General features: G+C 56.1%; 1 protein-coding gene and 1 pseudogene across 2 annotated transcripts in view; both read right to left on the bottom strand.

The window, feature by feature from the left end:
* The window catches only part of LOC132340336 (Fc receptor-like protein 3), a 377,484-nt gene that overhangs the window by 14,007 nt on the left and 336,274 nt on the right, over positions 1-27,203 (bottom strand). The window lies entirely within an intron of this gene.
* Positions 17,991-23,604, bottom strand: LOC132340107 (Fc receptor-like protein 1; annotated as a pseudogene).

Here is a 27,203-nt window from a genome sequence, read left to right as displayed (position 1 = left end):
CCCGTGGCCCAAATCCCAGTGGGTCCTGTGTCCCCCAAAGCCCTCCTGGGGACACCTCGGTCCCTCCAGACCCCCCAGTCCCTCCCGATCCCCCCGGGCTCAGTGGAGGCTCCGCAGCAGCTCCAGGGCTCGGAGCCCACCCGGGGAGCGCCAGGTGTGGGGTCGGGCACTGAGGGGGCACTGGGAGGGGAACCAGGCAGGGCTGGGGAGGGGGGATTTGGCACTGGGTGTGGGGTTTGGGGCACCAGGGGTCACCAGGAGGCACCGGGGGGAACTGGGCAGGGCTGAGGAGGGGGGATCCGGGCACCGGGGGGATTTGGGGAGATTTGGGGAGATTTTATGGTGATTTGGGGAATTTGGAGGGCATATTGAGGCGATTTTAGGTGACTTTGGGGGCTATTTGGGGTATTTTGGGGTGTTGTGGGGAAATTAAGAGGGGTTTTGGGGTGATTTAGGGGATTTGGGGGTGATTCAGAGGTGATTATGGGGAAGTCGGGTGAGATTTGGGGTGATTTTGGGCAGATTTTGGGGAGTTTGGAGAGATTTGGGGGGATTTAGTAGATATTTTGTGCAGAATTTGGAGGATGTTGGGGTGATTTGGAGGATTTTGGGGGGATTTAGGGATGATTTGGGGCAATTTGGGTGTAGGGATTTTGAGGGGTTTGGGGGGATTTGGGGTTGATTTTGGTGGATTTTCAGGGGATTTTTGTGGTATTTTGGGGGCGATTTTTATGGGAGTTTTTGGTGGGATTTAGGGAGAATTTTGGGAGGATTTGGGGGTCTCACCCTATCTTTTCCCACAGCCTGTGGGTGCCTCCAACCCCATTGTGCTCCTCCACAATGTCACCGTCGCCCCTGAAGCGCTGCCCTCGCTCCGGAACAAACCCAAAACCAGGGACCTGATCCAGGACCTCATGTGAGGCTCCCAGAATCTGCCATTTTCCCCCCCAAAATCTGTGAATTTTACCCCCAAAATCTGGGATTATTTCCCCTAAAATTTGGGATTCTTTCACAGAAAATTTGGGATTTTTTCACTAAAAATTTAGGATTTTTTCCCCCAAAATGCAGGATTTTTTCACTGAAAATCTGATGTTTTTTTCCCCCAAAATCTGGGATATTTTCCCTAAAATTCGTGATTTTTTACCCCCAAGATGCAGGATTATTTTCCCCAAAATCTGGATATTTTTCCCCTGTCCCTTATCCTGGTCTGTGTCCCCCAGAATTCTCAGGGATCGGCCCCTTGCCTCGCTTATCATCGGCACCGAGGAATTCCCACAGATGCAGGAGGAGGCTCAGCCTCCGCCGCAGCTCGTGGATCGGCTGCAGATCCTCAAATCCTACCAGGATGCGGCTTTTGTGGGCATTTCCCGATTTGCTTAGCACCAATTTCCCAGTCCTGAATTTTCTGATCCCCCTTTTCCCAATCCTGCTTTTCCTGATCCCGATTTTCCTGATCCCGCTATTCCTGGTCCTCAAAATCCTGAGCCCAGTTTTCCCTACCCCAAATTTCCCAATCTTGGTCTTCCCAATCCCAAATTTTCTGACCCCACTTTCCCTGATCTTGCTTTTCTGATCCAAATTTTCCCAATCCCGATTTTCCCAATCCCACTTTTCCTGATCCTGATTTTCTAGATCCTGTTGTTCCTGATCCCAATTTTACTGATCCAGGGAATGCCCTGGGATGTCCCCGGGAATGTCGCCAGGAATGGCTCTGGGAATGTCCCTGGGAATGCCTCGGGATGTCGTCAGGCTGTCCCAGGGATATCCTCACAATGTCCGTGGGCTCTCCCAGGGTTGTCCCCAGGAATAACCCCCAGGAAGACCCCGGGAATGCCCCAGGCTGTCCCCAGGATGGCCCCGAATTGTTCCCTGAGAATGTCCCCAGGGATGCCCCGTGATGTCTCCGCAATGTCCCCTGTCCCCACAGGAGCAGCTGCGGCGCGTGCGGAGTGCGGAGCTGGGTAGGGACAAGCAGCAGGACATGGACAGGGACAAGGACAAGGACAGGGAGCGGGATGAGGACAAGGACAAGGACACAGACACAGACAAGGACAAGAACAAAGAGGAAGAGAGGGAGAGGGCAAGGAAGGTGAGGCTGGAGCCATTTTGGAGGAATTCTGGAGGAATTTTGGAGGATTTTTGACAGAACTTTGGAGCGTTTGGGGATCTCTCACCCCAAAATCTCACCTCAAAACTTGATGGATTTAGTGGGGGATTTTAGAGGGATTTTGAAGAGATTTGGGGGATTCTTAGGGATTTGGGGAATTTTGGGGTGATTTTGTGGGGCTTTTGAGGGGATTTTTTTGATTATTTTTATGGGATTTTGGGGGGATTTTGTGAGAGATTTTGAGGGAATTTTCTAATTATTTTATTGAGATTTTGAGGGGATTTTGGGATGATTTTGTGGGGATTTGGAGGGTGGATTTGTGGGAAGATTTTGGGGTCTCACCCCATCTTTTCCCACCGATTTCAGGCCCCTCCAGCCCTGTTGCGCAGCTCTGGAATGTGAGGACCCCCCCAGGCCTGGTGTCCTTCCCTCAGGACAAACCCAAAACCATTCGGGTCTTCACCAAGGACGTGGTCCAGGAGCTCGTGTGAGGCTCGGGGGGGATTTGGGGACCCCAAAAGTGATTTGAGACCCTCAGGGACTCAGAAAGGATTTGGGGACTCAGGTGGAAGCTGGACTCAGAAGGGAATTGGAGACTTGGAGAGGATTTGGGGATCCAGGTGGGATTTGGGGACTCAGGGGGAATTTGGGGACCTGGGGGATTTGCGGACTATGGGGAATTTGAGACTCTGAGGGATTTGGGGATCATGAGAGATTTGGGAATTCAGGAGAATTTGGGCACTATGAAGAATTTGGGACCCTGAGGGGATTTGGGGACCCTGAGGGATTTAGTGATGCAGATGGGATTTGGGGACACAGGGGACATCAGGAGATGCCCCCATGTCCCTGATCCTGGTCTGTGTCCCCCAGAATTCCCAGGGATCAGCCCCCAGCCTTGCTCATCATCGGCACTGAGGAATTCCAGCAGATGCAGGAGGAGGCTCAAGCTGCACTGCAGTTCGTGGATCGGCTGCAGATCCTCAAATCCTGCCAGGACATGGCTTTCGTGGGTATCTCCCAATTTCCTGAGCCCCAATTTCCTGATCCCAAATTTTCTGATCCCCCTTTTCCCAATCCTGCTTTTCCTGATCCCCCTTTTCCCACTCCCCTTGTGCCAGGGCTCCTGCAATGTCCCAGGACTGTCCCTGCAGGAGACCGTGGGAATGTCCCTAAGGAACGTCCCAGGAATATCCCCCAGGAATGCCCGGGAATGTCCCACAGGAGGCTCTGGGAATGTCCCCAGGAGTGTCCCTGTCCCACAGGAGGCCAGGGAATGTCCCCAGCAGTGTCCCTGTCCCACAGGAGGCAGCAGCCGGGCCCACAGCGCGGAGCGGCTGCGGGAGGAACTGCGGGAGGCGTGGGCCCACTTGGAGCTGGAGCTGCAGTGGGAGCTGCTAGAGTGTGTGGCGAGGATGAAGCCGGAGCAGGAGGATGAGATGCGGCAGCTGAACTCGGTATGGGCGGAACCTTCCCCTTTTTCCTTTCCCATTTCCATTTCCATTCCCATTTCCATTCCTGTGTCCCACAGCTCCTGCTGACTGCCCACTGCAGCTCTATCCTGGACAGGCAGAAAAAGTGGCTGTCCCAGGGTTCCCTTTTCCCTTTCCTATTTCCATTTCCATTTCCCATTTCCCTTTCACATTCCCATTTCCATTTCCCATTCCCATGTCCCGCAGCTCCTGCTGACCACCTGCTGCAGCTCCATCCTGGACAGGCAGCTGGCGGAGATGCAGCTGCTCCAGGGCTCCCATTTCAGTTTTCCCATTCCCATTTCCCTTTTCCCTTATCCCCTTTCCATTCCTGTGTACCCACTTCAGCTCCATCCCGGACAGGCAGGAGAAGCGACTGTTCCAGGGGTCCCTTTTCCCTTTCCCATTTCCCATTTCCCATTTCCATTTCCATTTCCCATTTCCATTCCTGTGTCCCACAGCTCCTGCTGACTGTCCATTGCAGCTCCATCCTGGACAGGCAGCTGGCAGAGAAGCAGCAGATCCAGGGGGAGCTGTGGGCAGAGGAGCAGCACCTGGCGTGGCTCATGGACAGCGAGTGGGAGAAGGAGCTGCAGCTGGAGGAGGAGCAGTGCCAGAAGGGGGTGAGGGTGGGGCTGGCAGGGTGCTGTCACCTTCCCCAGGGTGCTGTCTCCTCCCCCGGGGCGCTGTCACCTCCCCAGGATGCTGTCCCACCCTGAGGCAATGTCCCCTCCCCAAGGCGCAATCACCTTCCGGGGCTTCATCACCCCCCCAGGGCTTTGTCACCTTCCCAGGGCTCTGTCCCCCAAGGTGTCCCCGTCCCCAGCTGATATCCCTGTCCCCAGCTGTGTCCCTGTCCTAGTGTCCCTGTCCCCAGGAGTGGGACACGGTGCTGGAGGCGGAGCATGCACGGCTGCAGCAGGAGCGGCAGCAGGAGCTGGATTGGGTCAAGGCCATGCAGGAGCACGAGTGGGGCTGGCAGGAGGCGCATGTGGGTGGCACTGACGCCCCTGTCCCCTCTCCGGTGCTCTGTCACCTCCCTGGGGCTCTGTTGCCTGTCGGGGGATGTCCTGGAGTGGTGGCACCAGGAGCTGTCCCTGTCCCTAGTGTCCCCAATGGCTCCAATGTCCCCAGGGTCCCCTTTGCCTGTCACTCTCCCCAATGTCCCCACTGTCCCCGATGTCCCCGCAGGAGGCTCTGCGCTCCAAGCGCAGCCAGGAGGTGGCAGAGCACAACTAGTGGCACCAGGAGCTGTTGCTGCCCCCAATGTCCCCAGTGTCCCCAATGTCCCCAGTGCCTGTCCCTGATGTCCCCAGTGTCCTCACAGGAGGCTCTGCGCTTCAAGCGCAGCGAGGAGGAAGCGGAGTGAAAGTGGCGGCACCAGGAGCTGTCCCTGTCCCCAGTGTCCCCAGTATCCCCAGTGTCCCCAGTATCCCCAGTGTCCCCAGTGACCCCTGTCACTGTGCCCAGTGTCCCCAATGTCCCCAGTGTCCCCAGTGCCACCAATGTCCCCAGTGTCCCAGTGTCCCTGCAGGACGCTCTGCACAATAAGCACAGCCAGGATGAGGCAGAGCGTGCCTGGCTACACTGGGACCTGTCCCTGTCCCCAACGTCCCCGAATAGAGATGTGGGGACAAAGATATAGAGAAAGGAACCTTGGGGTTGGGGCAGCTGTGGAGACAGGGGAACAGGGAAACAGGGACAATGGCCATGTACCATGCAGATGGGCCATGGGGGCAGGTGCCAATGGAGTGGAACCATGGGCACAAGGCCATGGGGATTGTGGCCATGATGCTGATGGGGGTGACCTGTGCCAGCACAGGGTCCCCATGCCTGAGCAAGGAGTGGCTCCAGTGTCCCTCTCCTCAAGACATCTGTGCCACTTCAGTGCCTGCATGGAGGGCTTTTGGGGAAAGGCCCCATACCCCGTGCCCTCATACCTCAGTCTCCTTGGGACCACCCACACCCAGCCCTGTCCCTTCTCCCTTCCAGCCCAGACCCTTGGCCTCGCTGGTGAATCCTTCGGGGATGCCACAGCCCCACCCCGCTGTCCTCAGCCCCGTGATGGTCCTGGCAGGCAGGTGTCCCCTGTCACCTGCAGGTGCCCAGACCACCCAGCTTCCCTGGAGGCCAGTGTTGCTGTGGGACCAGGTGACACTGACCTGCCAGGGCTCAGGGACCGCCGGTGCCACCACCTGGAACAAGGAACAGGTACCTTGTAGGTACCCGTAGGCGCTGGGGGCAGGAGGCACCTGACCTCTTCATTGTCACTGAGAGTGGCACCTACATGTGTAACAGACTCAGCACCGGGCTCAGCCCCTCCGTGAGAAACTCAGATGGTGAGGGGGGAATCTTAAATGATCTGGGTGGCCCCTGATAGGACCAGGTGGGCTCGACTCCATGGGTGGCCTCACAGCCCTTGTGTGGCAAGAGCCTGTGCCTTGCACACAGAGACATCCCAGTGCACCCCAGTGCACCCCAGTGCACCCAGATGTTTTCCGTGGGGCCATGGGGCCCCACCTTGGACCTGTCTCGAGCCCCTCAGTGAGATGGGACCCTCCTGTCCACCAAACAAGCTGGTGCTGCAGGTGCCAGCACGGGTGCTGCTGGAGTGGGACACGATGACACTGAGCTGCCAGGGCTGGTGGAGTAACCCGGCCACCTGGGTCCGATTTTACCAGGATAAAAATAATCTGACGGGGTCCATCAATAGGACCCAGCTGTCCCTGATCCCTCTGCAGCTGCACCACAGCAACTGCTACCTCTGCAAGGTCTTGGTTTGGTCCTGGTTGTCACATTCAGCAGCAGTGACAGTGAGAGTGCAGGGTAAGCCCCGCCATGGCTGGAACTCCAGTGTCCTGGCACCTCTAAAGCCACTTCCCAGTGGACTCAATGTCCTCACCTCTCCTCTCCTTCCCTGAGCTCTTCCTGGTGCCGGTGCTGGAGGGTCCCCTCGAGCCCACCAATGGGTCCCACCTCAATCTTATTTGCCTCAGCACCCCCAGCCCCCTATGGCCCCGAACCCCCCTCCTGCTCATGTTCTACTAGGACAGGCAGGTGGTGGGGGACTCGCAGGGATCCCCACAGCTGCTGGTGCCTGCCATGGGGATCTGCCACTGGGGGAATTACAGCTGTCAGGTGTGCTCTGAGTGGGGGGCCGTGCGGAAGATCAGCAACCGGCTCTGTGTCATGGTGTGCAGTGAGTGCGGGGATGGGCACAGGGAGCCCCCACAGCCTCCTCAGGTCCCCTGTTGGGGGACCTCCATGTCCCTCTGAAACATTTCTTGGGTCCTTCTGCCTCTGCCCTGTGTCCCCCCTCACCCCTCCGTGTTTTGACCATATCCATGACATCCCCCATCACACCCATTCCCCTGTCCCTATCCAACCACACTGGACGCCAGCTCCTCCCTGTGGCCTCAGCTCTTTGTCCCCACGGTGCCCATGGCCAATGCCACCATCACCCTTTGGTCTCCTGTCACACCAGGTGCATGCAGGTGAGCCCGTGACCCTGCGCTTCTTGGTGCCAGTGGGCTCAGCCCCTGTCACCTTCACCTGGCTGCACAATGGGCAGGAGGTGGCTGGAGTCCCCTCCTGGAGCTCAGGCGATGATGTGGGACATTTGGGCACCTACCAGTGCATGGCCACAAACCAGGTGGGACAGGACGGACACTGCATGTTCCGGGCACTCAGCCCAGAGCTGGCACTGACGGTGAAAGCATGGGGACACAGGGACACAGGTGGGGTCACATGGGGTCACAAGGGAGTGCAGGACTCTTGGGGTGATGGGTGATACTGATGTGTCCTTCTCTGTTTCTTGCAGTGGCCACAGAGGTCATTGACGCCCTTTTGTTCCTGGTTCTGCTTGTGGCCTGGAACTAGTGGCACTGTGTGGGTGGGTGACAATGGGGGGGACGGGGGTCCCAGGGAACTGTTGAGGTCTGAGACTTGGGGAGCGATAGCACAGCACCCACAGCCCCAGAATTGTGATCTTGGCTGGGGGTCCTGCAGGGTTTGGGGAGGTGCTGGAGAGTCCTGCAGGGATGTTGGGGGTTCTTTCAGGGGCCCTGAGGGCGTTTGGGAGGTCTCTGTCCCTGGTGGGCTTTGCATTCTTGAGGCTGAGTTGGTCAGGGGTACTGGGGAGGTTCATGAATTCTGAGGGGCTTCAGGGATGCTTGGGGATCCTGAGGGGAAATTGAGGGTCCTGTGGGGCTTTAGGAATCCTGAGAGGTTTCAGGGCCCTGGGGACCCCAGTCACCCCTCCGCTCTTTCCTTTGCAGCTGCCAGGAAGCATCAGGAAAGGTGAGTGGGGGGCTCAAACTACACTCTTCCCTTTTACCCCAACCCCCAAGATCTCTCATTCCCTCCACCACATCCCCTTTATTCCCTCAGGAACGCCCCGGATCCCCCAGCCCCCTGAGACAAGGGGGAGGTAACCAAGAGGACAGGGGGTGAGTATGGGGGGACACACACGCTGAGGGACACATCACCCATGTTATGTTTGCCCAATTATCCCTCCATCAAAAAAACCAAACGAAATTTAAAGTAGCAGCAATTTTAATTGAGTAGCTTAGGATATACAAAATTGGATACAATTTGGTTAAAATAAGGGATAATTTGGTTCCAATAATAGCGCATAAGCAAAAATATAACTGCGGGGGAAAAATAACTGCGCGGGGTACAGAGTGTAAGGTCCTTGGATGCCTGCCACCTCACGTACAATCTTGCCAAAAGAAAATTCCCCCTTTTATTCCATATGTCAATGCCATCTCCTCCCATTTTCAATTCATCACACTTCTACCTCCACCCCACCACCACCTTTACTGCGCAAGCTCCATCATTCTTTTAGCTGGTCGCACCATTCTCCGGTGGTCTTCTCTGGATGTAGGCCCTCTTCTTCCTCATTGTCCTTTGATTCACCTTTGGGTGACACACGAGCATTGAGCTAGTATAATGTGAGCCAAGCTCGTATAATGTGGGCCAAAACCAACATAATACCATGTTCCAAGCATCAAAGCAATAAATCTCATATGATTAACATATCCTTGAAATCTAACCAGTTTTTCCTTCTTTTCTGGTAATTTTTAGTAACTGTTATCTCTTGCTCCTTCCTACTTAGAACATCTGCAGGAAAAGGGGGTGTTGGAAACCCTCCTCTCCCTTTTGTCTTTACATTTTAAACTATTTTATTATTCCTAAATATTAATTACTGTATCAATATTGATTACCATTTCAATATTGTCAGCAGGAATCATACCTATTTATCACACCCACGAGTGTCACCCCACCCAGGTCCCACAGACTGTGTCTCTCGCAGCATCCCCCTGTGCCAACACCCTCCAGGATCCCCAGGGGACCTATGCAGAGCTGCAGGGACCTCAGAGGTATCCGTGGGAACCTGGTGACATCTATGGGAATGTGCTGTGACACTGGGGGGAACTGGGGGGCACTGGGAGTCCCCACCCATGGGCACCACTCGTGTGGGTTCTGTCACCAAAAACTGCCCCTCTCCCTCCCCATGGAGGCACAAATACCCCAAAGGGGTGTGAGAGGAACAATTTCCCAAAACGACGATGAGAGAATAAAACCAATGGCAACAGCAACAAGGTTCAGAGTCCAAAGGGTCACAAAACAAATTATTTCCAGGAAAAACCCCTAAAATAGAGGCAAATCCCAGATGATTCCCTGAGCATGTTTCCTCCACCAGAGGAACCTGCAGGGCCCTGGGCCTTCCCTCCTCTGATGGCCAAAGCGGCCTTCAGGAGGCTCTGGATTCTCTTGTCCCCTGTCCCAAACCCCTCCTTTGCCGTGGTTCCCACATGATGATGTCACAAAGGCCCTGTGGGGGTTCCAGAGCCGCCCCCTTCTCCAGGGCAGTGGGGATCAGGCCATGGCTCAGGGTGGGGTGTCATAGACAGGAAAGGTTTGATGTCTGGAGACATTACGGAACACCTGTGTGTGGCAGGAGTGGGGTCAGGCCTTACTTTTAGTGAGACAGGGCCCCATCTGTCCATCAGTCTGTCAGCCATGGAACACTGGGGACAGTGTGATGCTCTGTCAAAGCCAGCTCCTGAGTGGCCATCTGACCAGAAGTGCCAGCTGGGGAGAGAGCCCTCGGTGGCCCAACTGGCTTAAAAGGCAGAGCATGAGGTGGTAAAGTCCCTGAACCTGTCTCCTCTTGGGATGTCTGTCCCTTCCACACTGGAACCCAGGATTTGGCAACTCATTTAAATGAGAAATATCTGCCAAGGAAAGTGGGAACATTCCAGGAATGGAAAGAAGACCCATGTCTAAAACTTTCTTTAATCTCAAAAATAATGGGGCTTCCAGGCCAAAGTGTAGGAGAAGGAATAACAGCTTTTTATTGGGAAATTTATAAACCAGAACAGAACCAACAACACAAACCCAGAACTTTCCCTCCCACTCAGCGCTGTTGGTTTTTGTTGCAGTGATAACCACAGCCAGCAGGGGGCGCTTCAGGGAGCGCTCCCGGCCAGCAGGGGGCACCCTGGTCGAGCTCCATCCCCTCAGGGGCCATGGCAGCCTCAGACGGGAGGCAGGAGGGGAAATCGCTGCTTTTGCAAACTCACGGGCAACAATCGCTCCCGACACCATCATCGGCAGTGGGCAGAAGCCGCCAAGGCAGCAGGTTGGATCCCAGTGCCCATTGGCAGCGTAGCAGTGTCCCAGGGCCAGGCACACACCCTGCACAGCACCCGCGACCACTCTCCATGATCGTGAGTGGAAGAAAGGCAGCACCTGACCCCAGGCAGGTCTTGGATCCACAACAGCCCCTCTGGTGGCTTTATGCATTAATTCCTGCAAACCATCAGCCTTTCACTCCCTTTTCCTCCTTCAGCTCTGTCTCAGCAGCTTTGAGAATGTTGAATTGCCCTGGGATGTTGAGGAAAGCTGGTGCTCGGTCGTGACTCTGCCAGGGTTCCTCAGGGGTCTGCAGAGCACATTTGGAGTTCCTGCTCTTCCTGGGTGTCTTGGTTTAGGGCAAATTTGGGAGAGAATCCCCAAAAAGGGCTTCTTCAAAAAAACAAACCCACACGGCCCCTCCCCCAACCGGTTTGGGAAGAAGTCCTCGGAGAGAAGTGGAAAGAACCTGTTTATTTGATAAGCACAGCACCCCCCAGCACACACAATGAACAATACCAGATGACACCACCCTTCCACTGCTCTGAAAAAGATGACAAATTCAGAAAAGTCTCTCCTGGGGGTTTGCTCTATTATCAGTCCCTCCGGTGCTGAGGCAGCTGCTGCAGTCACAAGGTGTAAACTCTCTCTCCGTGTTCCAAATCCCAGTCCGGAGCAGTCAGCAGGTCCAACGGGGTGGGGGGAACAGTCCAGAAAGGAATTTGGACTGTTTAGCTAAATTAAGTAATGAAGTCGGGGGGGGGGGGAAAGCAAGAGCAAGCAAAGCAGAAGCAAAGCAGAAGCAAGAGCAGAAGCAAAAACCAGGGGCAAGAAGCAAAAAAACAGCAACATGCACTGGTGCTATCTGGATGTCCCGCCAGTGGCTGATAAGAGGCCAAAACAAAACCTTCACTCCACCAGTCTTAAAGGCACAGAACATAATATCCAGCATAAATTACACACACACGAATGGGGATAACAGTCACCCTAGGACACTGGGCCACTGCTGGTTCTGACACAGCAGCCCTGGGGGAGGAGGAGGAGGAGAGCAGAGCCATAGCCCTGAGAGCTCTGCAGCCACAGCTGGACACAGGGAGAGCCTGGGCTGGGAGCAGCAGTGCCTTGGGAGGGCAAAATGAGGCAAAATTAAATCTGTTTTGGCCAATGCCCCTGTTCTGCTCTGGGAGAGGCAGACCCTTAAGGAGGTGCTGTAATTAGGGCTGAGGTTCCTAAAGTTCAGCTGCGCTTCTAAAGCATCCCTGTGCACAAACACATGGCTCTGCATCCTCTCCTGGGGATTTTGGGATCCTGGGGTTGAGGCAGGAGCGGCTGGAGCAGGTGGCCCACGTGAACAACAGACCTGGTCTGCTGGAACAGCACCTGGCCATGCAGGTAGAGCAGGGGCGCTGGGATTTCCTCAGGATGCTCAGGTGAGGCCCATGGGGCCGGGCCATGGTGGGCCATTCCTGCTCCCCCCAGATTTTGGGACACCAGCTGTGACTCCCATCGGGCTCTCAAACCCTGGAGGGTTCAGGCTCAGCCTCACAGGAGGTCCTGGTCCAGGCCTTGGGGATGATTCGGGTGCTCCCGGGCTCGTTCCTGACAAAGGGCAGCGCTCTGGGAGCGGTCAGCACATCCTGAAGGAGCCGCCCGGGGCTGCTGGAGCCCGAGTGCTGCGAGCAAGGACGGCATGAGGGAGCCGAGCCCCTCTCAGCTGGCACTGCCCCAGGAATCTCATCCTGCCGGAGCTCGGCAGCCTCTGCTTGTGCCGGCCCCAGGGCTGTCGGGGGGAGCGGACGGAGGGGCTGGGGGGAAAGCAGGTGGGAGGGGTCGGGATGGAGGGACCGGGACTCCACTGGGGAGCCCCGAGCATGGAGGGAGTGAAACGGCAGAGGGGAGACCCCGGGATCACAGTGACCCTGCAGTGGGGTCTGCAGAAAGGAGGGACCGCAATGGTGGTCCCGGAGCACTGGGAAGGGGCCCAGCTGCCATCGCGCTGCGAGTGCCAGGACGGTCACGGGGTGTCCGAACTGACTGTGGTAGCGTGTCCCAAGCCATTGTTACGATGTGTCGGGAGCGAGTATGTCCAGGGTAAGGCTCCCACGGCTCCAGAAGTGGAGGGGTACCCTGGAAGGGGCAGGGCAGGGGCGAGACAGAGCCCTGTCTATTCCCCGTGCCCTGTGCAGGTGAGGAGGGCAGGGATGGAGCAGCTTCAGGGCTACCTGGAATCCAGACAGGGTCACTCCCCACAGCCCCACTATGGTCGCAGGGCAGAGCCCCTGCTTGGTATTACCGAACTTTTCCCTTTTGTCTGACAGCTGAGCCAGAACACAAATATTCTTCCTGGGCCATTCCAAAGGGCTTCAGGTTTGAGACAGGAAGGAGTAGGGACCAAGTAAGGTTATTGAGCAAAACGTTATTTTCTTTGCAGGGTTTTTGGGGCTCTCTCAGTCCCTTGCTGCAAATGACAAAATGATCAATTGCAGCATTTCTGGAGTGGTTATCTCACAGCTGCCCCTGTAGGAGGGGTTTCCAGCCAGCCCTGCTCTGAAAAGCATCAAAGGCCCTCACAGAGCCACTGCTTGGGCTCCCATTGGGTTTTGTGCCTCTTGCAGGGCTAAGCAAACCACAGGCAGGCCTTTTTCCCCCACAGAATTCTCACATTTGCAGCAGCTCCACGGACCCAGAGCCCCTTGGAGTCTGTATGTGGTGACCCCCAGGCTGTGGGCACTTGTAGGGGCTGTGCTGGCTCTGGGTCACCTCAAAATCTGGAGCACTCAGGGAAGAAGCTGAGACCCAGGAGTCCATCCAGCCACTGCCCATCCCTGGGACCTGCATTCCTCTGGAAATCAAATCATGGGGCCCCCATTCCTTATGTCTCCCCCTCTTTGGAACCCCTATCCCAGTAATGACATTCCCCAGGATCTCCATGGCCCGGGACTCCATTCCAAGGAAACTTCAGAGCCTGCAGAACCCCAAGCCTGACAGGGAGGGTCACCCCCAAACTCCCCCAGGACCCCCAAAAATCTCCCAAAATCCCTCTACAGCTATCTAGGAGCTCCTCAAACCCTCCAGCAGCTCCCAGTGCCACCCCAATGTTTTTCAAAGCCCACCCAGGTATAACCCTGGAGCCCAACCAAGACCCTCCAAATTCCCCCCAAATCCCCCAGGACCCGCAGCCAAGGTCACTGCAGGCTCAGTTTCCCCAACTCAGGGGCCCTGGGTGCTGCCGATCTCTGCCCCCACTCTGGGGGCTTCCCCTCCCTCCAGGACCCCCATTCCCCCCCCCCCCCGTTGTCACCCACCTCAGTGGTGCCACCAGTGACAACCCCCAATGACAGCCAGGAGCAGGAGCAGGAACAGGAGGGTTCTGCTGACATTCACAGCCACTGCTGGGGACAGAGGGGGACACACCGGGTTCACCCTGAAACCTGGGGATCCTGAACACCCCGGTGACCCTGTCTGACCCCACCTGTGACCCAGGGTGAGCCAGGTGACACCTCCAATGCCAGCTCACAGCTGGGTGCCCGGAACACGCGGTGCCCATCCAGATGGTTGGTGGCCACACACTGGTTAGGTGCCCGAATGTCCCACACTGATGTCCTGGAGCTCCAGGAGGGCATCCCGGGCCACCTCCTGCCCATTGTGCAGCCAGGTGAACATGACAGGGGCTGAGTCCACCAAGCAGTGCAGGGTCATGGGGTCACCTACACACATCTGGTGTGACAGGGGACCGGGGGTGATGGTGGCATTGGCCACGGGCACTGTGGGGACACAGACGGGGTTGGTACCTGCCGAGGTGGGATGGGAGAGCCGTGGGTGGTGTCACCCAAAGGCTGAGGGTCCAGCTCACCCAGAATGGTTACATTCAGGGCGTGGCTCTCTACCATGTTGTCCCTGTCTGTTGCAGTGTGATGTCATAGTTTGTTTCAGGTATCCTGATCCTTCCCAGGTGCCAATCACCTCTCCTTTCCCCCACCCTGACCCCTGCTGAATGCTGTCAATCCTGGCATTCCAAAAGAGTGTTGAGTGATTGGCAGAGTTCAAAAGATGCTCTGCATCCCTGGGGGGCCATTGGTCCATCCAGGTGTCCCTTTCACCTGAGACCTGCCCACCCTGCACCTGGTTGATGGGATCCCTACCCCTTCCCTCCCCCTCTCCCTGGCATTAAAAGAGCCAGCAACCATGCAGTTCAGGAGGTTCTGTTAGAGCTGTTACGGGATTCAGAAGCTTGCAGGTCAGAATAAAGCTCTGGATTGAAACCCTCTAGCAGAACCCGACTCCTTTTCCTTCACCTCGCCTTAAACCATCTTCAACAGAGGTAAACTGGAGCTCCTGCATGTCTGGACTTGTCTCTAGTGCCCAGCTGCAGCATCTAGCTTAGCCAGATTTGTCTCTGAGGTGAAAGCACCACAGTTGCTGCCTTTTTGGTCAAGCAGCAGTGGCTAGTCAAGCCCGGACACGTTCCATACGGCTATATTGGTAATTATTCCAATACCCGTCACTGACCTGGCGCCACTGTCATTGTCCCCTGCGTGCCGCAGCTCCAGGCGAGAGCCAGTGTACAGAGGTGCCTCCGAGCCCTCCTGGTGTCAGGGGAAGGACAGGGGACCTGTCCCCATGGCCACCGTGCAGCTCAGCTCCAGGCAGTCCCCGAGTGCCACCTATCCCCCAGGTGGCTGCACTGATAGGGACACCCCCAAGAGCAGGACCCCTGCAGGAGGGGGACAGAGATTGGATTGGGGATCCAGGAAAGGGTGGGGGACATGGGAGAGGAAAGAGGGGGATTGGCGGGGAGTGGAGAGGATCTCAGTGAGCAGAAGGGGATGCTGGGAGGCATGTTGGGACCTGGGGACAATGGCGAGACCCCATGGAAATGCGGAGAGACCCAGGCAGGGATGAGAAACCAGACAAGAGGCTGAGAAGATTCAGGGAATGATTTGGGGTTCAGAGATGGGTGAGTGGACCCAGGGAAGGAAGGGAGACCAGAGGGTAGAGCAAGGACCTTGGGAGGGGTGGGCTCCGGGACACCAGGGAGGGCTGGGGTGGACAAAGAGAGGGATGAGTGATCTGCAGGAGTAACTAGGCAGTCATGGGGGAAAACCAAGAGGGACTTGGGAAATTTTGGTGACCCAGGGAGGAGTAAAGGGAGGGATGATGGACTCAGGCAGTGGTGAGGAAACCCTCGGATAATGTCAGGCTTCCCTGTCCCCATTCTTGCACTCACTTTGCACTGTCACTGTCACCAGCTGCGACTCCTTCCACTGTGACACAACATTGATCACATAAGCCCTTGCAGCTGTAGTTGCCGCTGTGGTGCAGCTGCAGAGGGGACAGGGACAGCTCCGTCCCATCACAAGGCCCCTTCAGAGGCTTCACTTCATGGTAGAAATCTGCACTTGTGAGCTGTTTGTTCTGCCAGCTCCAGCAGTGCAGTGTCATCATGTCCCCCTCCAGCAGTGCCCGTGCCAGCACCTGCAGCATCAGCCAGCCTGGAGGACAGAGAGGAACTGTCACACCAGGGGCGTCAGGAGGGTCATGATGGAACGAGGAGGCTCTAGGGGCCAACCCATTGTGAGAGAGAAGTCTCCCAGTACTGGGATGCTCTGGGATGTCCTCAGAGAAGGGGACGGGGCTCTGGTCACACCAGGAGGTGACCCATGGAGTGGAGACCACCAGGAGCCCTCGGGGTCCCTGCAAGTGCCAGGCTGGGGACATCCAATCCCCTCTCACCATCTAAGACTCTCAGAGGGGGGCTGAGCCCGACTCTGGGTGTGTAATACCGGTAGGTGCCACTCTCGGTTACAGTGAAATTGTTGTGTCCCTGCTGTGCCCAGCGCCGCCCATCCTTGTACCCCGTGGTGACACTGGTGGTCCCCGAGCCCTGGCAGGTCAGTGTCACCCGGTCCCACAGCACCACCAGCCTCCAGTGGGGTTCCATGAGGAGCTGGGTGGTCTGGGCACCTGCGGGTGTCAGGGGACACCAGCCTGCCAAGGCCAGCGTGGGGCTGGGGACAGTGGGGTGGGGCCATGGCATCCCCTGAGGACTCACCAGCGAGGCCAAGTAACACAGACTGGCACTGCTGGCATTTGGGACCTTCGGGACCACACAGCCCCCTGTGCCCGCTCCCCTCCCCATCCCCAGGGTGTCAGGCCTGTGCCTGGGGCACTCACCCCACAGGCGCAGTGCCACCCTCCTGGCCATCCCAGTGTCCCCAGCCATGTGGACAGGCTGTCACTTGCTGCCAGGGGAGGCTGTCCCCTGGGTGGTGGCTCTTTAACCAAAGGGGAAGGAAGTGAGGTCAGGTCTCATTCTCATGTGTAGGTGGCCCCTGGTGGGGGCAGGGTGGCCACAACCTGGGCAGAGTCCGTGGGCAGGGTGGGGACAGGATGGGGACAATGCTGGGTAGGACACAGTGAGACATGGGCTTCCCTGGAGTGGGGGGCACAGGGGGTTTGTGGAGCCAGGGATGGGTATCCAGGGGAATGGGAGGTTTTCAGGGGAATGGGGGGGTCCCTGGGGATGCGAGTCCTGAAGAGGGGGAGCCACTGGGGATGGGGGTGCCATGTGAGGGGGGGTCCCCAGGGCTGCAGGGACTCAGATATGGGAGTCCCAGGGGAACGTGGGCTCCAGGGATCTGGGGTCATGGGATGTGGATGCTGGGGGAATGGGGGTCCTGTGGGAATGGGGGTTACTGGAAAATCAAGGAACTGGGGGAAGGAGGATTTCAGGGGATGGAATGAATAGGAGAGGGTTCCTTGGGAATGGGGTCCTGGGCTATGGAGATCCTGGGGAATGTCACTACTGGGATAGGGATCCTAGGCAGTGTGGGACCTAAGGAATGGGGGTCCCATGGTTGGTTTCCAGGGGAATGGTGGTGCCAGGGATGGGTAGTAGCTGGATGGACCCATAGGTCCATAGCTCCTTCCCTGGATGCCTCAGATTTTGGGGTCTGACCTACAGCCCAGTAAAGGCCCCACATGGTGCTTTAGGCCTGGGGGTCACCTCAGCTTGAATTCGAGGGGCTCTAGGTCTGTGTCCTCACACCCCCTGCTCTCTCCAGTCCCAGGTGGCAGCCAGGACCTGAGGGTCGCCCCTGCCCCCTTGGCTTTGATTCTGGCAGCTTTAGAGCTGCTGCAGAGGTGAGAATTCTGTGGGGGAAAAACACCAGCCTGTGGTTAGCTCAGCCCTGCACAAAGCACAAAACCCCAAAGGGAGCCCAAGCAGTGGCTCTGCAAGGGCCTTTGATATTTTTCAGAGCAGGGTTGGCTGGTAACCGCCCGTGCAGGGGTGGATGTGAGAGAACCAGCCCAGAAACGCAGCAGTTGATAATTTTGGCCCTGTCCCCAAGGGACTGAGAGAGCCCCAGCACTACTGTAAATCCTACACCAATCTGCTCAACAACCTGACCTGGACCCTCCTTCTTGAATGAAACCAGCAGCCTTCTGGAACCTCATGGAATGAATGAAGGTTGTGGCAGCCAGAAGAGAGGGAAGATTGTGGAAATATTGAGCAGGGGCTGTGCCTGTGGCCATGGTGGGGCTGTGGGGAGTGACCCTGTCTGGATTCCAGGTGTCCCCAAAGCTGCTCCATCCCTGCTGTCCTCACCTGAATGAAAGACTGAGGATATACAGGAACTGTGGTGTAAAGCCACCAGAGGGGCTGTTGTGGATCCAAGACCTGCCTGGGGTCAGGTGCTGCCTTTCTTCCACTCACGATCATGGAGAGTGGTCGCGGGTGCTGTGCAGGGTGTGTGCCTGGCCCTGGGACACTGCTACGCTGCCAATGGGCACTGGGATCCAACCTGCTGCCTTGGCGGCTTCTGCCCACTGCCGATGATGGTGTCGGGAGCGATTGTTGCCCGTGAGTTTGCAAAAGCAGCGATTTCCCCTCCTGCCTCCCGTCTGAGGCTGCCATGGCCCCTGAGGGGATGGAGCTCGACCAGGGTGCCCCCTGCTGGCCGGGAGCGCTCCCTGAAGCGCCCCCTGCTGGCTGTGGTTATCACTGCAACAAAAACCAACAGCGCTGAGTGGGAGGGAAAGTTCTGGGTTTGTGTTGTTGGTTCTGTTCTGGTTTATAAATTTCCCAGTAAAAAGCTGTTATTCCTTCTCCTACACTTTGGCCTGGAAGCCCCATTATTTTTGAGATTAAAGAAAGTTTTAGACATGGGTCTTCTTTCCATTCCTGGAATGTTCCCACTTTCCTTGGCAGATATTTCTCATTTAAATGAGTTGCCAAATCCTGGGTTCCAGTGTGGAAGGGACAGACATCCCAAGAGGAGACAGGTTCAGGGACTTTACCACCTCATGCTCTGCCTTTTAAGCCAGTTGGGCCACCGAGGGCTCTCTCCCCAGCTGGCACTTCTGGTCAGATGGCCACTCAGGAGCTGGCTTTGACAGAGCATCACACTGTCCCCAGTGTTCCATGGCTGACAGACTGATGGACAGATGGGGCCCTGTCTCACTAAAAGCAAGGCCTGACCCCACTCCTGCCACACTCAGGTGTTCCAAAATATCTCCAGACATCAAACTTTTCCTGTCTATGACACCCCACCCTGTGCCATGTCCTGATCCCCACTGCCCTGGCAAAGGGGGAGGCTCTGGAACCCCCACAGGGCCTTTGTGACATCCTGGTGTGGGGAACATGGCAGAGGAGGGGTTTGGGACAGGGGACAAGAGAATCCAGAGCCTCCTGAAGGCTGCTTTGGCCATCAGAGGAGGGAAGGTCCATGGCCCAGCCAGGTTTCTCTGGTGGAGGAAACATCCCGGGAAAATTTCTGGAATTGTTCCTTGTTGTGGCTTTCCCTGGAAATCCTTCCTTTTTTGACAATCTGGACGCTGAACCTTGTTGCTGTTGCTGTTGGTTTTATTCTCTCTCGTTGCTGTTTCAGTAAATTGTTCTTCTCTCAGCCCTTTGGGATCTTTGTGCCCCCAAAGGGAGGGAGAGGGACAGTTTTTGGTGGCAGCACACACATGAGTAGGTGCCCCATGGGTGGGGACCTCCAGTGCCCCCCCTGTTCCTCACAGTCTCACAGCAGATTCCCATAGATGTCACCGGCTTCCCGTGGTCGCCCCTGGGGTCTCTGCAGCTCCACGTAGGTCACCAGGGGATCCTGGAGGGTGGTGGCATGGGGGGGACGCTGCGAGAGACACAGGCTGTGGGATCTGGGTGGGGTGACACTTGTGGGGTGATGTGTCCCTCTTTGTGTGTCCCCCCCCGTACTCACCCCCTGCCCTCTTGGTGACCACGACGTGGGCGTACAGCACCTCACCCTCCTCTGGGGGAGCTGGCGGATCTGAGGGTGTCCTGGGGGAATAATGGGAATGTCAGGGGGGGAATAGGAGGTCTTGTGGTTTGGGGTAAAAGGGGAGAGTGTGGTTTGAGCCCCCCACTCACCTTTCCTTTTTCTTCCTGGCAGCTGCAGAGGAAAGAATGGAGAAGTGACTGGGAGGTCCCAGGACCCTGACCCCTCTCAAGATTCCTGAACCCCCATAGGACCCTCAGATTCCCTCAGGCTCCCCAAGCATCCCTGGAAAGCCCAGAATTCATGAACATCCCCAGTGCCCCCAACCAACTCAGCCTCAAGAACTCAAATCCTGGCAGGAACAGAGACCACCCCACACCCCCATGACCCTTGGAAGTACTTCCAGCATCCCTGCACGACCCTCCAGTGTCTCCCCAAACCCTGCAGGACTCCCATCCAGGGTCACAATTCTGAGGCTGTGGGTGCTGGCCAGTCGCTTCCCAGCTCTGGGGGCCTCTACATGTCCCTGAGACCCACGAACTCCAATTGTCACCCACGCAGGCGGTGCCACCGGTGCCAGGCCACAATGACATCCACAAGCAGGAGCAGGAACAAAAGGGCCCTGCCGACCCCTGCAGCCACTGCAAGAAACAGAGGGGGACACAATGAGGTCACCCATAACCCTGGTGGTCCTGCACTCCCTGGTGACACCATGTGACCCCACCTATGTCCCTGTGTCCCCATGTTTTCACTGTCAGTGCCAGCTATGGGCTGAGTGCCTGGAACATGTGGCGCCCATCCTGCCCCAGCTGGTTGGTGGCCAAGCACTGGTAGGCGCCCGAATGTCCCACATCGATGTCCCCGAGCTCCAGGAGGGGACCCCGGGCCACCTCCTGCCCATTGTGCAGCCAGGTGAAGGTGACAGGGGTTGAGCCCACCTGCACCGAGCTGCGCAGGGTCATGTTGTCACCTGAACGCACCTGGTGTGACAGGGGACCGGGGGTGATGGTGGCATTGGCCACAGGCACTGTGGGGACAGAGACAGGGCTGGCACTGGGTGAGGTGGGATGGGGGTGCTGTGGGTGGGGTCAGTCCCAACCCGAGGGTCCTGCTCACCCAGGATGGTGGCATTCATGGGGTCACTCTCAGCCACGCTGTCCCCATTGCTGACTCCGCACCAGCAGTGGTCTCTGTCATTGTCCCAAACGTGCTGCATCTCCAGGTGGGGGCTGGTGCTCAGCAGTGCCCCTGAGCCCTCCTGGTGCCAGGAGAAGGACAGGGGATCTGTCCCCATGGTCACTGCACAGCTCAGCACCAGGCGATCCCCGAGTGCCACCTGTCCCCCGGGGGGCTGCGCTGACAGGGACACCCCAGAAAGCGGGACCCCTACAAAGGGACACAGGAGGGATTGGGGACACAGGAAGGGTGGGGGAAATGGGAAAGAGGGGGATTGGAGGGATTAAGATAGGATCCAGGTGAGCAGGAGGGGACCCTGAGAGGCATGTTGGGACCTGGGGACAATGGCGAGACTCCGTGGAGAGGGGGACAGAACCAGGCAGAGATGGGGAACCACAAGGGAGACTGAGGAGACTCAGGGAATGATTTGGGGTTTAGAGATTGGTAGGAGGACCCAGGGGGTGAAGGGAGACCAGAGGGTGGAGCAGGGACCTTGGAAGGGGTGGGGAATGCAGGGAGGGATGGGGAGGGCATTGGGAGGGATAAGGGATCAGGAGGAGGAACTGGGCAGTCATGGGGGAAACCAAGAGGAACTTGGGTAATTTTGGGTGACCCAGCGAGAAGTAAAGCGAGGGTTGTAGGATTTAGGAAGTGGTGAGGAAACCCTCGGATAATGTCAGGCTTCCCTGTCCCCATCCTTGCACTCACTTTGCACTGTCACTGTCACCAGCTCTGACTTGCTCCAATGTGATGCCGCCCAGCCCAACGGCTGTAGTGGCCACTGTGGGGCAGCTGCAGAGGGGATAGGGACAACTCCGTGGCATCCTGGGGCCCCTTCAGATATTTCTCTCCGTGGTAGAAGTACGCGCTTGTGAGTGGTTTGTTCTGCCAGGTCCAGCAGCGCAGTGTCACCGTGTCCCCCTCCAGCAGTGCCCGTGCTGGCACCTGCAGCACCACCAGGTCTGGAGAACAGAGGGGTCCTGTCACACCAGGACCATCAGTAGGTCCATGGTGGCACCAGGAGGCACCAGGAGACAACCAATGTGAGAGAGAAGTGTCCCCGCTCTGGGACACTCTGGGATGTTCCTGTCACCGACATGTTTTATGAAAAATCCTTTCCTTAGGATTTTTCCCTCCTGAGAAGCTGAGAGGCCTCAGGAACAAACTGTAAACAATTCTTATCTGCTGCTTTGGAATGCAACAGGGGGAATCTGTGATTGGTCTCATCTGGTTGTTTCCAATTAAGGGCCAATCACAGATCACCTGTGCAGACTGTCTCGATCAGAGACAAGCCTTTGTTATTCTTTTCCTTTTCTGTTCTTAGCTTAGCCTTCTGATGAAATCCCTTCTTCTGTTCTTTTAGTATAGTTTTAATATATTATCTATCATAAAATAATAAATCAAGCTTTCTCATACAGGGAGTCAGCTTTCTCATCTCTTCCCTCATCCTGGGACCCTTGTGGACAATACTACACTGTGGAGAGTTTTGTGGAGACGTGGCTTGAAGAGAAGGGACATGATAAAATATAGCTGGTAAAACAATAGGCCTTTAGCAGAAGGCCTTGGGCAAGGCCACAGTATCCTTGAGCAAGAAGTTATACGATAACGGGATGCAGAAGCAGAGACTAGCTAATGAGGGGAGAAAACATAGGCATCCTGAGTATCTGATAGCAAAGGTTGAGCTGACCTTTTATAGCGAACTAATAGTGAGCTTTAGTTTTGCAATATGTATGAGCCTTATTATCATTGTTATAAGAGCACGCATGTTAAATCAATAAACTGAGACTTGTTGATCATCATCGGATGTGCTTGTCTCCTGTTGACTCCGTCACTACACTTCCCAGAGTTGGGGACAGGCTCTGGTCACACAGGAGTTGACCCATGGAGAGGAGCCCATCAGAGCCCTCAGGGTCCCTGTGGGTGCCTGGCTGGCACCTCACAGGGTGGCTGAGCCCAGTGACAGGTCTCCAACACGTGTAGGTGCCACTCTCCGTGACAGTGAGGTGGTCAGGTACCTCCTGCCACCAGCGCTGCCCGTCCAAGTACCAGGTGGTGACACTGGCAGTCCCAGAGCCCTAGCAGTCCAGTATCACTGTGTCCCACTCCAGCGGCGGCCACAGGGGGGCTCCATGAGGAGCTGGGTGGTCTGGGCTCCTGTGGGTGACAGGGGACACCAGCATGCCAGGTCTAGTGCGGGGCTGGAGACAGCGGGGCGGGGCCATGGCATCCTCTGAGGACTCATCAGCGAGGCCGAGGGTCTGGGCTTGAAGGAAGAAGGGACTTGGTTGGGTGGGGGTGGCACTGCAGGGACAGAGGCAGCTGGGGTACAGGGTGTGGGGGCTGTTCCCAAGCTGTCCCTGTGGGGACAGCAGTTCTTGTGAAAAAGTGTGTCTGGGTGGTCCCCAAAATATTTGAGAGGCAGGGGGACATGTCTGAGTCACAGCCACCCGTGCACCACATCCCTGTGGCACAGAAACCTTGGGAACAGGGACACCGAGGCCACCCTGGGCTGAGGCACAATATGGGGACACTGTAGACACTCTGGGCACGAGGACACCATGGACACAGCCCATGCTGGCCCAGGTCACCCCACCAGCTCATGATCCCATCCCCATGATCCCATCCCCATGGCCGCATCCTCATCGTTCTTGTCCCCTTCTGTCCCTGCATCCCAGTTCTCTTGTCCCTAGTCCCCAGAGCTACCTGAGCCCAAAGGTGCCAGTCCCCACACTCCTGTCCCTACCTTCCCCATCCCCAAATTCCTGCCCCCTGTTCCTGTCCCCAAACCCACCCTACATCCCCAGTCCCACCAAGGTCCACTGTGGGTAACATGGACAGGCACTGCTGGCATTGGGGACCTCAGGGGACCCCGCAGCTCCCCTGTGCCCCCTCCCCTCCTTATCCCTGGGCTGTCAGGCCCGTGCCCGGGGCACTCACTCCACAAGAGCAGCGCCACCTTCCTAGCCATCCCAGTGTCCCCAGCCATGTGGACTGGCTGTCACTCACTGCTGTGGCTGTCCCCTGGCTGGTGGCTCTTTGGATGGAGGAGAAGGAAGTGAGGTCATGCCTTGTCCCCACATGTAGGTGGCCGTTGGTGGGGGTAGGGTGGCCACAAGCTAGGCACAGGAAGGGGACAAGGCTGAGTGGCACATGGTGGGACATGGGTTCCTCAGGAGTGCAGAGCTCAGGGGTTTTAGGGACCCGGGAATGGGTGTCAAGGGGAATAGGGTCCCTGGGAATGGGGGTGCTGAGGAGGAGGAATTACTGGAGATTGAGGTGCCATGGGTATGGGCGTCCCAGGGCTGGGGGGATATAAGGAATGGGGGGTCCCATGGTTGTGTTCCGAGGGGAGTGGGGGCGCCGGGGATGAGCAGTGGCTGGATGGGCATGAGGGGTCTCAGCTCCTTCCCGGGGTGCCTCAGATTTTGGGGTGACCTAGGGTCCAGCACAGCCCCCACCCTGCACCACTCCAGGGCTGTCCTGGGAGTCTCTCTGTCCCTGCCCCACACACCCGTGGGTCAGCTCTCCCCATTTCCTGGCTCAGCCATCCCAGGCAACACTTGATGTCCAATTGGTTGAGACAAAATTACACACCCATAGAATAAAAGCAAAAATCTTTCACACACCGCTATTTTCCAAAAAAAGTACAAACGCATCAAAAATCAAACTGGCAAGGTATAAAATGCTCTGGTTTATAAAATCCATTGCTTTCTCAACAAGTCCCTCACAGTAAAAACACAAACAAATCACAATGAAATGAGACTTTTATTCTTTTTAGCAGCCCCTTGCACATCCCACAGCAGCGTGTGCTTGTGCATGACACAGAGTGTGGAATCTCCCTGAGTGTCCAACAGCTCCATGGGATTGTTCCCTGCCTGTAGGGCAGAAACCCAGACCCGAAGGAAGTGTTTTCTTGGGTCATCTTTAGGAACTCTCCCCATTCCCAGCCTGAAACTTGATTGACTTCCCTTGGAGGAAGGGGAGAGGCTCTGTCCATCCTTTGGACAGTGCACAGGAATCTGTGGAAATGCCCATGTGTACCTCAGGCTCTGATTCCCTGGTAAATCCACTCCAGCCTGCCCTGAATTCACTGCCTGGGCACTCCCTGGTCCTGCTGTGACATCCCTGTTCCCCAGCCCTTTGTGTGCTCAATATTTCCACACTATTCCCTCTCTTCTGGTCTGCACACCCAGAGCCCAAACATTCTTTCTGGAAGGTTCCAAAGGGCTGCAGGTTTTGTTCAAGAAGGGGTGTCCAGCAGATTGCTGTGGGATTTGCAGTAGTTTTGTGGTTTTCTCAGTCCCTTGGGCAAAGGGACAAAATTATCATTTGTTGCATTTCCTGGCTGGTTCCCTCACAGCTGCCTCTGCATGGGGGGATTTCCAGCCAGCCCTGCTCTGAAAAACATCAAAGGCCCTCGCAGAGCCACTGCTTGGGCTCCCTTTGGGTTTTGTGCTTCTTGCAGGGCTGAGCAAACCACAGGCAGGCCTTTTTCCCCCCACAGAATTCTCACCTTTGCAGCAGCTCTAAAGCTGCCAGAATCAAAGCCAAGGGTAGAGTGGGGACCCTGAGGTCCTGGCTGCCACCTGGGGCTGGGCAGAGCAGGGCTGGGCAATGGCCATCCCTGTGCAATGGGGCTGGGCCATGGCTGGGCCCCACCCTTGGATGGCCACCCCAACCACATCAGCCACTCCACAATACGTATCTCTATCCCAACACTAACAACATCACAATATTTAATCAACAATATAATCAATAATGTAATATCAATTCATATAATATCCAGCAAAAGTCAACTTCAATCACTTGTTTCTCACAATACATACCAATAAAGAACTGTTATTCCCATTCCCACAGCTTTGCCTAAAAGCCCCATAATTTCAACGTTATAATAGTTCAGAGAGCAGGGGGTCATACTTCCATTCCAAGGGAGGTTCCCACCTTGTTCAGCTTCCTTGACAGAGTTGAACAAAGAAACACCATTTCTGCCAGTTTAACCAAAGAGCTGCACTTTTGTCCCAGGAGCAGGGAACTGGGTCCTGTGCCCCCTTGGAACTGGGATATGCAACAGTAAGACACTTTACTGGGAGCACTGGGAGGGGGATTGCAGAGTTACTAAGCACATGGGGGTTAAGAAGAACAAATCTGATTTGGATTTATGTCTCAACATACGCTATCCATGAGGTGAAAAATGACTCAGTGGGTTGTCCATGTGCTGGGAACCCTGTCCCTGGTGAGGCTTCACACAACAGATGATCAGGGGAGAGAAAGCTTCAGTGATCGGGCTGTGAGTGACCTCCACTGGCTGGTGGGACAGATGCCCAGGAAAAATGTCTGGGAAAACATGCCCAGGAAATCGGTCTGTGGGAGGAGCCTTTGTAAATAAAAGCTGCTAATTGTGCCACAACAGGAGCATTTTCTTTGGGTTTCTTGGAGGGATCAGGGGCTCGCTCAGAGGGTCAGCTTGGCCTTCCTCCCCTGTGGGATTCACTTTCTCTGAACCTGGGAGAAGCAGTGGGACAAGCAAAAATGATCCAAACAAGTCTTATCTCATTTATTGCTGCTGTGTTGTTCACAAGTGGGATGCATTGTGAAAGATTGTTTACCTGAAAGGAATTGGTAATTGGATACAGGTGTGAGTGTTTTGATTCACTGACCAAGTGTGTGTGTGTGTGTGTGTGTGTGTGTGTGTGTGTGTGTGTGTGTGTGTGTGTGTGTGTGTGTGTGTGTCTGTGTGTGTGTCTGTGTGTCTGTGTCTGTGTGTGTCTGTGTCTGTCTTGGGACTGTCGGCTCATTCTGTACAATGAAGTGCAGTTGAGTGCTTGGCAGATTCAGTTTAGGTGTAATGTAATATAATATAGAATAATATAGTAAAATAAAGTAATTAATTAGCCTTCTGATAAGACGGAGTCAGATGCATCATTCCTCTCAGACGTCAGGCAAAAATATCACCGGTACTCTCTCCCCTTGCCTTTTCCTCCAGGTGGTCCTTCTTCCCTGTTCACACCTGTTCTTCCCTTCTTCATGGCTTCCACGAGGCAGCTCATTCCTGCTCGTCCTGGACGTTCCTTCATTGCTTCCCCGATAGAGTGGATGCTGCCTGCACCCACCCACCTCCTCTGCTGCGTTTCCCATGCTGCCCACAGCACTGAGCCTGCTGCAGCTGCCCACCGCAGCACCAGCCCATGGTAGCCAGCCCAGAGCCACCAGTGCCGCAGCATGAGCCTGCAGCCAGCCCGCAGCAGCCAGCCTGCAGCCATCTCTCGCAGATGCCAGAGACACGCAGGTGTGGTTGTTTGGCAATTGCACCCAGCCACTCACAAAAGCCATGCGGGCTGGCCATGGCTTGCAGCACATACACTCCATCTGCCGAGCTGATGCCCACAGAGCGCCCGGGCTTCTTGTGGTAACACTCTCCCTGTCTTCTGTTTCTCTCTCTATCCTTTACTCTTTTTACTCACTTCTCTCCCCCTTTGGTAAGAACACTTATCCTTCATTAGCAATAAACAGTTCTCAGATATAATATTGCTGCGTTTGTGCTTCATTTTCATATGAGAAACCTTTCAG

Source organism: Haemorhous mexicanus, chromosome 31, assembly GCF_027477595.1.
Source record: "Haemorhous mexicanus isolate bHaeMex1 chromosome 31, bHaeMex1.pri, whole genome shotgun sequence".
Classification (NCBI taxonomy): Eukaryota; Metazoa; Chordata; class Aves; order Passeriformes; family Fringillidae; genus Haemorhous; species Haemorhous mexicanus.
The sequence above is the reverse complement of the archived record's forward strand: the minus strand, read 5'-3'. Positions and strand labels throughout refer to the sequence as shown.